We start from the raw sequence: 13,871 nt of genomic DNA, 5'->3' as shown, positions 1-13,871 counted from the left end.
ATTTTGGCAAAAAGTGGGAGGAAGCTAATGGGGCGATAATTTTATGGGTCAGTTCTTTCGCTGGAATTCTTAAAAATGGTACCACAGAAGCAATTTTCTAGCAGACAGGAAAGCAAGATTCATTAAGGCATTTGTTGTAAAGTATGGAGAGAACTGGAGTTACTTCGGCAGAGCATTTTTTAAATAGCACAGCTGGGATGAGACCAGGTTCACATCCTTTTGAAGTGTCAAGGTTTTTATGATATCCTGTACATAAGAAGGGGTGATTTCCAGATCGTCTAGCATGGCTTCTGTCCACAAAGGAAAGTCAGGGATGGGTGGTTAGCAGGGTTCAGTGTGGAGTTGGAGGCAAATCAACTCGCAAGCATGTTAGCCTTCTCAGTTGCTGAGAAAACAACCTCATGATTGTTTGTTAGTGGGGGAATTGTTGATTGCCCATTATTTAGTACCCTGTTTTCGATTTTCCAGAAATTACGGGTTCCTAATTTTTGTGCTTCGATTCGTTTTCTTGTAGTTCCAGTAAATTCTCTCTTAACTGTCGCTATTTCTTTCTTACAGTTACTTCTAGTTTCTATATACTTCTGTCCGTTTGAACTGGAGTTATGTCGGTTAAATCTACAGTACACATCATGCATTTGCGGAATGGCAGTTGCACAAGTAGAAGTAAACCATTGTGGAGAGTGGAGTTTGCTATATAATTTCTGCGTGGGAACATGTGCTTCAATTGCCGTTTTGAACCATTCAGTGGTCTCATTTGTGCACTGTACAGCAGAAAAAGAAAATATATTTCCCCATGGAGCATCTCTGATGAGATTCCTGATGGCTTCCCAGTCAGCCCTTTCATAATATCTCGTTGTTTTGAGCAATGGCTCTTCAGTTTTGGCTCTAGCATTTAGGGCGATTTCGACTATTATCACTGCATAATCAGCGTTCTCATTCATTATACAATTATCGGGAACTGAGGTCAGAAACAGATCTAGAAGTGATGCGTGTTATTCTTACTGATCTTGGAAATGGGTTGGAAACGTAACCATCCCTAATAGGGAGTGAGATATAGAGAAGCTATGTGTTCTGCTACCAGCTGCGTCTGTGTAAGTAGATAACCCAAACGAGTTTCTGTGCTGGACATTGAAGTCACCAAATACATGTGCTTGTGCACTAGTGTTGAGGGAGAGTGCTGTATCTATGTTGTCAGAGACTTTGCTTATTATGGAGCAGTCTTGGATCGAGGGAGAGCGGTAGATAACATATTCTGATACCGATTGTGATATGCCCCCAAATCCCGATTTTTCTGATTCCGATTCTGATTTCGATTAATTGTCTCAACGCTATTAGGCACATATACAATGTCAATGGCGATCATAAGGGTTGGCTGTGAAAGTATCAGGTTTGATGGAGAAACCAGCTAAGGAGCCGTTAAGTTAAAACTACTTTCACTCAAGAACAACAGATCAGGTTTGGTAATTGGATTTCCACCTCTGAAAGGTTGGAACGTAAACCCCTGATGCTAGAGAAAGGAACCTTTTTGTTGGGATCCACATTGAAAGTTGTGGTTCTGGTTTTTTCTTTATTTAAAAAGTGTGATTACAGCTCTAAATCGCTTATCAGGTTATTGTAAAATACTGCAATGATCAAAGAAAAAATACATGAATCCTGTCGGAGTGCAGAAGTTTAAGTAGAATTAAATCTCTTTGCCCCAAACAAAATAATAAAAAAAAATGAAACAAAATGACACCTCCTTCTGATTTAAAATACACCGCGTTTATTTTTTTAACAAAAAACAACAAGATGAATAAACAAAGCTCCGATCGGTGAAAGTTCTTTCAAAGTCATTATGATTAAAATGTTAGATAAAAGTCCTTCGTGGAATCAAGGAGTTTAGAAGGTTAAAGTCCCGTGTGAAAATAATGAGATTAGTTTAAAGTCTGTGTTTTATCTTGTGAAGTTCGCCTTACTTAAAAGTTCCATGAGGAAAGTAATCCGTGAGGAAAGTAATTCGTTGTTATTAATTAGAAAATGTCCGGAATGAATGTGTGTGTATAAGTGATTTTTGAGTGTCCGTGTGACGTGTGTAATTATGGTGTTGACGGCTTTGGCAGTTCTGAAGATGAGAAACATGTTCTCATGAGTCATCGAAGCAAGAAGAAACGAAGAAGACTGAAGTGACTGAATGAACGAAATTAACTGAATTAATTGAATAATTATAGAAGACTGTTTGATGCGATTTCATACATTTTGGGCCGGCTGCCAAAACAAGATTGCTACTGCTGATATTGTGGTTTTTGGAAAAGCGTTAAAAGACAATATTCTGAATTTTCTCATTGGTCGCTTGTGTCAGGTGATATTGTCGCCAACTACGTCCGCCAGAAATATGTTCATTTTACTTTTGTTGCTGTGAGAAAAGTGTGTGGGCGTATTTGAAAGTGTGGCGTTGCTGGAAGAATTTATTTTTGTGCAAAATGCCCGGGGAAATTGAAAGGAATAAAGTTTCGTTTATTTGCACACGAGCATGTGTGTGTGTGTGTGTTTGTGTGTGTGTGTGTGTGTGTGTATGTGTGTGTGTGTGACTGCACAATACCCTGATTTAATAATATTTTTATATAATAAAGTGAGATTTTCCCCTTTTTCTCTGAGCGAAATAGTTATATAAACAGAAAATAACATAAAATATTGTTTTGCCAGACATGTGTTCATAGTCGGAAAAAATACTTTTTTTTGATTTTAATATAAAATCCAGAGTAAAATTTTAAACATTTTTCTTAGAAAAAGATTGGTGTGATTATACCATAGGGTCAAGATTTTCAGACTTATTACTCTAGAAATATATAGTCCTGAATAGAGGCAATGATATTTCGAAAGCGCGTGGTTATTGAAGGAAAAATAGAAACACATCGTCAGTTGTGGAGTTTGTTTTATTTTTATTCCTTTTTTAATACAATTACGTGCAATTATTAAGCTGAATGTCTCGAATTTTAATCTTAAGAACACAATTAGCGCCTTATCAAAAATTGCAATTAAAATGTCAATTTGTATTAATGGAAAAAACAGACGCTTTTAATTATCGTTTATTTCCTTTTATGATAAAAAAAAACTTTTGCATAACAAACAGATATAAATACAACAGAGCAATAAAAGTAATTATCACATCTAGCAAATATATAAATCTTCCGGCTACAAGTTTATATATTCAATACTTTGAAAGATTCTAGATTGTCTTCCTTCATTTCATTAGATGATAATAAGTATCTTCTTTTGAACATATTTTGACAAGAATTACGAGGAGATCCTCTTCTACAGTGGTTGAGGAATAAATTAAAGTTCATAAATCAGCAGAAGAATTAAATCTACGGTACACATCATGCATTTGCGAATTTTTATGTGATGACTATGCATGGATCTCTATTGAACAAAAGAATTGGCATTTTCATTTATTGCGTTTTAAAGTATGTGAAGAAGTTAGATCCCTTGAAAAACTACCTTGGGCAAACCTCAAACCAGATATTAACAGAAGTAACAATTTGGATTTGTTTTTTTTTATCTTTAAGTTGACTTTTTTTCAATATATATATACATATATATATATATATATATATATATATATATATATATATATAGGAAGATGTTAGCATTTCATCCACTATATATATATATATATATATATATATATATATATATATATATATATATATATATATATAACTATTTCATTTATTCACATAAATTTACTATACGAAAGTATAGATTTATGCGTAAACTTTAAGTATTTACTTCAAAAGTGCTCAATACGTAGGTAGAGCTAGTTAGTAATTTATAAAATATATATGGCGATTAAGCTACACTGAATATTCTGCGTTTCATCCAACTATAGGATTCGTCAGGCGCATAAGCCTGACGAATCCTATAGTTGGATGAAACACAGAATATTCAGTGTAGCTTAATCGCCATATATATTTTATAAATTACTATATATATATATATATATATATATATATATATATATATATATATATATATATAGGAAGATGTTAGCGTTTCATCCACTCTAGGATTCATCAGGCTTATGCGCCTTGAAGTAAATACTTAAAGTTCACGCATAAATCTATTCTTTCGTATATTAATTTTATGTGAGTAAATGAAGTAGTTATATATATATATACATATATATATATATATATATATATATATATATAAGTTATCCACAAAAAGACTGTTTCACTGTATCACAGATCTTTAAGGTGGCTAGACTATTTCTCTCTCTATGTATATATGTATATATACACATTTTTTTTATCTCATTTGTAAGAAAAAATCTGCAGAGTGCTGTATTATTAAATGAGAGCGTAATATGTATTTAAAATATTGCAGATGTAAGACCGTGGTAAATTAGGTTTCATAATACATATGGTAAAGTGGGTAACAATCTGAGACAAGTTCACTGCTTTAAAAATAGTTTTATCATTTCTCTTTTCCAGTAGCCAATTGGTGTATGTCGTTTCTAAAAATTCTAAAACAGACTATTTTCCGGTAGATCGAATATGGTTGCACAAACTTAATGAACAGTCTATAATTATAATTAAAACTCTAGGAAACTCAGAATTTTTCACCAGTGATCCTTCTTCCAAATTGGGATCTAAAGTTCCATGTTGATCTAAACCCTTGCAATAGTGTATATATTACATTCTTTTTCTTCCTCTCACCTACCGACTACCACTTTTTTTAAGCATCTCGACAACTTTCTGCATGAGAAATGCTTCAAAAACCCAAGCAATATCAAAATAGCTTTTAGCGACTTCATCGCCACTAGAATGCAAGATTTGTATGTTACTGACAAAAACGTATTGGTTCTGATGGTACGTATTTCGATCAATAAATGTTTGTTTGAGCCGGGAGATGTTCATCTTAATTTAAAAGTTAAAACTGCAAGACATTTCTTGTCAACCTGACATATGTACATATATACACATACATGGCAATAAAGAATATACCCTAAGATAAATACTTTTCCTAAGATTAATATGTTGTTGTTTATATTTACAGATAATATTTATATTCACAGATTTCAATAAAGCTGAAATAACTTGGAATATCTCATTAAAATTGCATCTAACAACATTGAAGGATACCATGAACCAAAGGAGCATCAGACCTACCAGAATATCTGCGAGGACGAATCGTGAGTAAAAATGGAGGTGGTTTTACTCACCGCAAAATAATAGGAAATCTTTCAATACCCCCTTTTTCTGTAAATAGATTATTCGTACTATTCACAAGAACGGAAAAAGAGTGCACCAAACCTCAGTTAGGTCGCCCTGGGCTTCTTAAAGAACTTTGTATCTTGTGAAAAGAAATATTGAAGAAGAGCTTCGGTGCACACCCTCTGACATTGAAACGCTAGCTGGTGTCAGTTCCAGAACAGCTGCCAGCTATCTTCACAAGCTGGTAGAGCTGTGAGAAGGAAGCCTCTTCTTTATCCTGTCAATATAAAGTGCAGAAATGATTGGTCCCATGAGACCTATAACCTTTTGGACCAATGTCATTTTCTCTGATGAGTCACGATTTGCATTATTTTCAGATAGAGGATGTGCATGCATGTTGAGGCTCCCTCTGAAAGGTTTTAATTAAAAAAAAACTACAGCCCATGCTGAAACCTAGGAGTTTCTCGGTTATGGTGTTAGGTGCAATTTGGAATTATGGTCGCTTAGAGCTGATGAAATGCGAAGGAAACATCAAATCTGCTTAATATGTTTATATATTACATGAAGGACTCCTATAAATATTCTCAAGTGGTAAAATGAATCAAGTTAACTACATATTTATGTCACTCTGCTTGGGCGACACAACATTCTTTGAACCAAAATGGGATGAATAAACTTCCATAGCCAAGTCAGTCCTCGAATATAAACCTACTTGAAAACCTTTTGGACATATTTAACTAGAACCTTCACAAAAAGAAAAGAAAACCATCTTCTAAGCCTTAACTTAATTTTGTATATGCTGGGTTTATCTGCTTGTAGCAGTAATAAAACTTCTTCACTGGCCTTGTCATGTTAAGCTGTATAAGGTGTTAACTTTGGTCAAAATCGGCTGTTCCTTCTTTCATCAGATTGTTTCGATTATCGATTATCAATACTTATTGTAGACATTCGGATACAAAACCTTTCTATGAACACTGCCAGGCACATAATTTAATAAAAATCAGCCGAACCGTTTCGAGTCGCTAGGGAACGAACTCACACACACGGACACAAACACAGACAAAGTTCCTTTTATATAATCTCTATCTATCTAGAATTATATTAAATGAACTTTGTGTGTCAGTGTATATGTGTATCTGTGTGTCTGTGCGTCAGTAGGTTATTTCCCTAAGGACTCGAAAACGGCTGGGCTGATTTTTATGAAATTTCACACGAAGGTTCTCTACAGTGCAATGTAGATATATTGTCAATGTATCACTGCAAGACCTATGAAGTTTCCTCCAGGTGTATTGTGATGAGTCCTTAATTGGAGCAGGGAATCAATCGATTTGATTGAAAAATAGGCTACAAGTATTAAACCGATTTCGATGAAAATAAATATATGGGAATGTGAACCATTCGTTGATCACCATTCAATATATATATATATATATATATATATATATATATATATATATATATATATATATATATATGTGTGTGTGTGTGTGTGTGTGTGTGTGTGTAGTATAATAAAACTTATTATTTCTCATATTTTCTCTTTTATCCCTTAGCTTAAGCTGACCAGAAAACTCTAGTTTGCATAAAATATGTGTTAATCTAACTGGACCATTGAGGAATATGCGCATGGACAGTTCATAAGCCATTTTCGAGAAGGCAAACTTGAAGATTTAACTAAGGCTTTATTGGCTTATGCCAGGCAGTGACAAGGTCTTCTGACAAAAGCACTAACATTCTAAGCAGCTTACGCAAAGAAAGGAAACTTCAATTTATAAATTGCCTCAATTATCGATGAGTTTCAAGATTGGAAAGCTGGACAGCTGGCAATGTCGGAACTGTTTGCGCGTGGAAAGACCTCGGGTTGAGATTAATTTCCCCCCTGGTTGATTGGGAGGATAATGGGCTTAGGTTTGAAAGATTTGGGCAACATATTAACAGTGATTCTTGAATAGCAATCACATTTGAGTTATTTAATAATGAATTTGTTTATTTTAGTAAAAGGTGCTATGTTTCGACTTCTCGATATTGTCATGTCATGCTGCGTTGTTTACTGACATCAGATGTTTAAGCAAAAAAAAAAAAAAAATTAAAACAAGAAAGTTTTGTTTAACTTACAATTGTATGTCGATATTGGTTTAGTACAACCCTGCCTTACAGAGGCACTAAGTTCACGAGTGCCAGTTGGAAGGTTAAAAAAGCGAAACGTTTGCATATTTCGATCGCAAATCTTGTTTCCTTCTTTTTTCTGATTTTCTATTAATTACTGATAGAAGTCTGAACATTATTTTTAGCTCATTACTTAAATCGGCATACCTCAAGGTACAAACAATAAAATGCTGACATTATTATTTTCGTCTCAATCTTGCAGTCATCAAAATAATCATAGTCACATTCCAAACACGACGTCTACTCTCACCCCTTACCTACATCTCGTTATTGTCTAGTAACTTTTTTGCTCCTGATATTCATAAATCACCTGACTGAAAAGTTATGACCGTGATTGGTATATTTGCTGATGACACCATGCTCTATAAAGATATGTGGTGAAAAACATAGCCAAGATGATGTATGAAGCATTCGAAAATGACCACAAGTGTGTAGAGGAGTCGTAACGTAAATTGATGGTAACATTGGATATTACTAAGACAAAGCTCCTTTATTTCAGTAATTAATACTACAAATACTTTAATGGTGACTGCTCTGACAAACTGCAAACACTTGCACCTCCTCGACGTAACTACCCCCGACAAACCCGACAAGCTACAGTAGAGATCCCTAGGTGCAAGAAAGCCTTTTACTCCAATAGTTTCTTCCCCAGAACTGCAGGTATTTGGAACTCCCTTCCGGGATTCTGCTTTCCCAACTGTACTGATATGCAGAAGTTCAAGTGTAATGTGAACAAACATCTTTCTACTCATCTCCCTTCATAATGCCCCTGCAAATTAAGTCCCTGATAGTAGCCCCCTGCTCTAAAGTTGCACTGTGCATTGTTTGGGGTGAAAATTGAATTTAAAAAAATTTAATAAATTAAATTATAATTTTTAATTGAACTTTATCGTTTTTTTTACATACTTTCTTAATAAGTTATAATTTAATAATCCTTTATTTTAATGCTTTTTTTCTTCTTTGCTTGGCCGGTTTTTTATCTGCAATTTCTGTTTTAGTCTTTAAATATTCCTATCTATCTAATATATCAATCTACACACACTTTTATATCGTGTATGTATATTTACTTATATTTTACTATATGCATTTATTTATTTACTTTCTTGAGTTTTCCTAAATTTGCAGATACCGGCCATCCTCACCCCTTAAATAATTCATATTTTTTATTTTATAATTTATTTTTTATTTGTTATTTATTTATTCATTGTTTATTTATTACTTATTTTCTATTTATTTATTAATTAATTAATTTATTTATTTAGTTATTTATTTTCTCTTTGTGTGTCTTTTAACAACTCTTGCTGACATTTTCTTAAGTAACAACCTGTACATATCAGCTGACCTATATTATTTTGCCATATATATATTTTTCACGCCTTTTAACATTTCCTGTCTGGGTCATTTTGACATTTGTTTTTCTATTTAATATTTAATTCGATTACAATTTAATTGTTTTCCTCTTCTTCTTCCCTGATCTTTCTTATTTATATTTATGTATTGGCAGCAGTTTGAAAAGCATATCTTATTTTTCTTTTATTAATATTCCTGGAATTTTTCCCTTTTTCCCTTGTACATATTTGTGAATTATTCCATGGATTTCGGCCTTTGGATTATTTTGGACCATCTTCCAATTAAGGGATTTTCTTGGGTTTTACTTGTGCAAGTGGATATTCAATTAACTTTCTTGAAGTTATATTTTTGGATTTTACTGTCATTGGATTATTTATCTTTTACCAGACAATCCATTCACGAGTAATCACCTTTTTCTTCATCATATTATCTCTGCTTCACTTTTTTGTTTTCAAGTAAGATCTTTGACTAACTTGTTGTTTCATCAAATACTTTTGTATGCAAAATCCGATCTCGCATTTTGCTAATTCCTACCCTCTGATGAGAAGGAAAGTATTTCTTCGAAACTCCGCGGATTAAGGACGATCCACTTATCTTCTGCTTCCTTTTTAGAATTTAATATGGTTTTAACTCTTTTTCAAGATGTCTTTTAACATGTTTTATTAATCATTGGTTCATATATATATATATATATATATATATATATAAAATAAAAATTAAAATTAAAATTAAATTTATCAAAATGATTCGAGAATGTAAAACTAAAGTATATTATAAATATTAAAGAATTCATATAAAATTATCTCAACCATATTGAAAAGCTCGATAAAACATTACGTTTTTGGCCAAGTAAGCCTCTGGCCGGCTTTGGGTAGGATTGAAACCGCTATCTTTAGACAATTCTCACCTGGACCCGTAGAGATTCAACGTCTCCATAAACTGCGCCACGGGTCCCAAAGGGCAATTAAGGTTGAACGTTTTGGTTTTATAAATCCCTGTTTATTTATCATCTGATCTCCCATGGTCGGGTCCGAACCGAAGTGTGTATATATATTATTTAAAACGTGGTGAGACGACAACAACTATGGATGTCAGTAATTGCTGTGAATGCAGTTAGGAGATTCGGAGTTCCTATCTCGTCGTGGTTACCACCTGACGAAGGCCAGAGGAATAGTTGGCCGAAACGTCGAAAAACAAGAACTAAAAAGATGAGGATAGTAGTCCGCAATAAATAAAATTAATAAATAATACTCATCTCAATAATGAATTCCAATTAAATAATATAGATTATTTTTTATGTTCAATTTGTAATATTTAATGCGAATTACGTAATCATTAATTTTCCTTGATATACACCGCTAAACAGAAATCAGAATTCAAAACGACATAATTTTTTTGTAGATTTAACCGGTGCTTTTCACCACTTTGCTAGAGGTGGCTAGAGGATCTGTATCCAACCTTTCCTAACAAAAATGGACGAGAATGCAAGAGAGTGGTGAATCAGAAGTATAGGTGACTCAAAATTCGCAGCAAACGGTATCATACAGAAAAGCCAGCATTGATATGAAAATCCTCATCTTCCTAAATAGGACTTAAAACACTAATATATTTTAATAGCACAAAAAAGATTAAAAAAACGCTCATTCTATTTTTCTAAAAGGAAAATTACATCCTTTTTTCTGAAAAAAAAATTAACAAAGCAATTAATATTTCATCAAGTAATATATTTTAATAATACAAACATAAAACAATAATAAACACATGTTTATTTTATTTTTCTTTAAAAAATGTTATTCTTTTTTTCTGAAAAAAAACCTCAAACAAATCAATAACTATTTCATAAAGTAATATATTAAATAATACAAAAAGCAATAATACAAAAAAAACGTTTATTCTATTTTCTTTAAAAAAAAATCAAACAAATCAATAGATATTTTATCAAGTAATACATTTTTATGATATAAAAACAAATTCAAAACAATGTAACGTAAACATTATATTAATTATTTTATATAAAAAATATCAATTATTACTTATTTTCGTACTTCTTCATATATGAACCTTCAATTTCCATGAAGTTATCAGGGTGTGCCAGGGAATGCAGTGAAGTACAGGAAATGACCGGACGAGCCTAATTACAAATGCACAAATTGTTTCAACCCCCCACCCTATGTTGCAGGTTCATAAATACAGAAGTACCTTTATTTTTGTAAAACATATATTTTTTTAAATACAAATGTGTACAAGGTATTTGCATATTTTGTTTTGCATCAATCTGATCACTTATTTTTAACTAAAACAGGAAGTCCGGGCAAGTAAGCAGAATATTTTTTATATAAATGCATTTTTTAAAAATATCTGACACTGTTTGCTGCGGACGTTGAGTCGCCCCTTCATCTGATTCACGCAGTATTTCTCTACTTGTTAACAGTAATACGTCCAGATAATTCGCGACAAATTTATTCCATATTCCACAAGAAGCAGGCGAAATTGTCCATAAAATTCTGCCTCGGATGACTGGGGAATTTATTAAAGTCAGCTATTAGCCATATACCCGATGCATACATAGCAATTACTGATACCTTAGCTGGAATTAAGTATTCGAAAGTGGTGTTTATTATAATGGCTCAATTGCAGATAAATTTATCAAAACTGGACGCGACTAAGAATCATAAATGCTCAACTATCAATTGTTTATAATTCGTTTTCAGATCTAGACCAATTGTTAGAAGAAGTTTCATAATCGCCTTAAATTATGGCCTTGGTTATTGCTTGATACTAACTCGCATTACAGCAATCCATTCCGCTTGAAACTGATAATTTCACCAGTGCGTCTGCCAACATGGCAAGTATTGCAACTACAATAAAAGAGTCCATGCTGCTATTAAGAGCAAAAGCACTTTGCGCTAAGAGACAGCAACCTTGGTAGCCTCCTAGAGGCTCTGGCGTTCTGGTATGCCTATGTGTGTGTGAGGCATGGCCCTCTGCCATTCCCGGCCTTCTGGCCGGGTAGTGTCTGTCCTGTAATTTGTACTTGGTCAATGTAGAAGAAACCCTTCATATTGAGACAATCACTATTTATTTGGGAACTGTCAAAGTGGCCCTTTTTTGAGGGAGCTGGTTTTCCCCACATTAAAGACGACCTTGTGTCTAATTTGCTTTCGTGGGGAAGCAAATAAATAATCTACTTTTCAAGTTTACCTTCTCGTCCTTTTGGAAGACGTTGATCTATTTTCCCAGGAAACAACCATCTTGATAGACTCCTTTCGGCGTAGTGGTTTCATATCAAAATCAGACTGGCAGAGTCTTGAGTGTTCTGGGATACCTAGTTCTCTGTCAGTGTGAAGTATTGTCCTGTGCAATTCTATGTGGTTAACTTTCCAAGCATTACCTTTTCACACTCTGTGAAGAGAGTTTTGTTGCTAAAAACAGGAGACGCTTCTTCTGTGGAATGCCAACAGACTTGTTCAGGCAATTTTCTTTGGCTACACTGCTCTTTCTCTGGAGTGCTGATTTCAAATCCTGTTTAGTGCCGTGGGAGGACGATAAACATTTAATCATCTGGGTAACCCTGAGTATATTCAATGCTGACACTCAGATAAAAAAACAGAAGTTTAGTAACGAATATAAAATTATTTTAATGGAATCTGATGTGACGAACTCCTAACACTTGCTCATACTCTCGACTAAACTGACAAGCATAAAACTCATGCCACTTAAATGTTAAAGTTCCTACATGCCAGAAAACCTTGTACTCTAATTGTTTCTCACCTAAAAGTGCTAGACTTTGGAATTCCTTCCCTGTTTCCTATTACCCTGATTGTTGTAACCTGAAGAAGTGAACAAACGTCTCACTGTCCAACTCCCACACTTCCATATTAGGCACAATCCCAAGTAGTAGCCTCTTATGTCCAAGTGGCGATATGCTTTGTGTAGCGTGAATCAGGCTGATAGTCATTAATCGCGTGCTCTCGTGTGTGAATGTAGGATTGACATGAAATTCTTAATGATAAACGAAAATGACCGAAAAATGGGTTGAAATGACTTAAATAAATAAAAAGTAAATGACTTAGAATGACTTTAATGAACTTAAGGATGAATTGGATGACCTTAAGAATGACTTGAATGGTTAACAAAATAACTGGAATCCTTCAAAAACAACTTGAATGATTTGGAGATTGACTTGAATGGCTTTGAGACTGACTGGTTGTAAAACAGGTGCCAATTTTACAGTAATTTGATACAGAAAAGTGATCCCCCACTTTATATTACAATAAGTACAGCATGTAGTAAGAACAGATACTACACTTTGATCTTGGCCAAAAGGCCAAGAAAAGGGTATTTATTTACTCCCCCACTGAGCAAATTAGGCACAAGGCCGATTTTTTATGTGAGGAGTGAAGGGGAAATAGGGGCCAACTCCCCGGGGAGTAGCAGAGCTGGATAGTGACAATTGGTATGAAGGGTTTCCCCTACATTGACCAAGGTCTTATACGTGGGGTTTCCCCCATATATACTCTTTGCTTGCAGTATCTGCCGGAACCGATACTACACTTTGATCTTCATATTTAATTTATTCCGTTTAAAGAAAAAAATACAATTAAAAAAATTTCAATATAAAATTTAAAAAATTAAAAAATAAAATCTCCAAAGGACAAAACAAATTGAGGCACAAGGCCCTATAAGAAATGGGGAGGGGAGTGTTGCAGGGTCTTTGTAATTAAAGAAAAATTGGATCTTTGGCAACTTTACTCTTGACTGGCAACATTTACCACAATACCTCATTCACTCTGTGGACTCTAATCTAACTAATGAAAACCCCAGCGTTTTTGCAAAAAAGGATATATATATACAATTTCTGTATGTGTGTGTGCAATTTTTTTTTCTTCTTTTTATTAAAATGTGTGTGTGTGTGTGTGTGTGTGAAAAGTTCAATTCATCTTCTCTATCTTCTATCTATTCTTTTCTTCTATCTTCTTCTATCTATCTTCTTCTTCTTCTCTTCTTCTTCTTCTCTATCTATCTTCTATCTATCTATTCTATCTATTCTATCTATATAAATAAAATGAACTCATTTTTTCCCGTGGGATTTTGACCTTAATAGGATTAAAAATCAAGATATTTCATGCAAATATAATATGCACAAACGGCAGAACAATA

At 33.7% G+C, this 13,871-nt stretch overlaps 1 pseudogene; it reads right to left on the bottom strand.

The window, feature by feature from the left end:
* Positions 1-12,924: 12,924 nt before the first annotated feature.
* Positions 12,925-13,051, bottom strand: LOC145297150 (U2 spliceosomal RNA; annotated as a pseudogene).
* Between the last annotated feature and the right edge of the window lie 820 nt (positions 13,052-13,871).

Source organism: Euprymna scolopes, chromosome 17 (genome assembly GCF_053919585.1).
Source record: "Euprymna scolopes isolate OS-2025 chromosome 17, ASM5391958v1, whole genome shotgun sequence".
Taxonomy (NCBI): domain Eukaryota; kingdom Metazoa; phylum Mollusca; class Cephalopoda; order Sepiida; family Sepiolidae; genus Euprymna; species Euprymna scolopes.
Note: the sequence above shows the minus strand (reverse complement) of the source record. Positions and strands in the feature narration are given on the sequence as shown.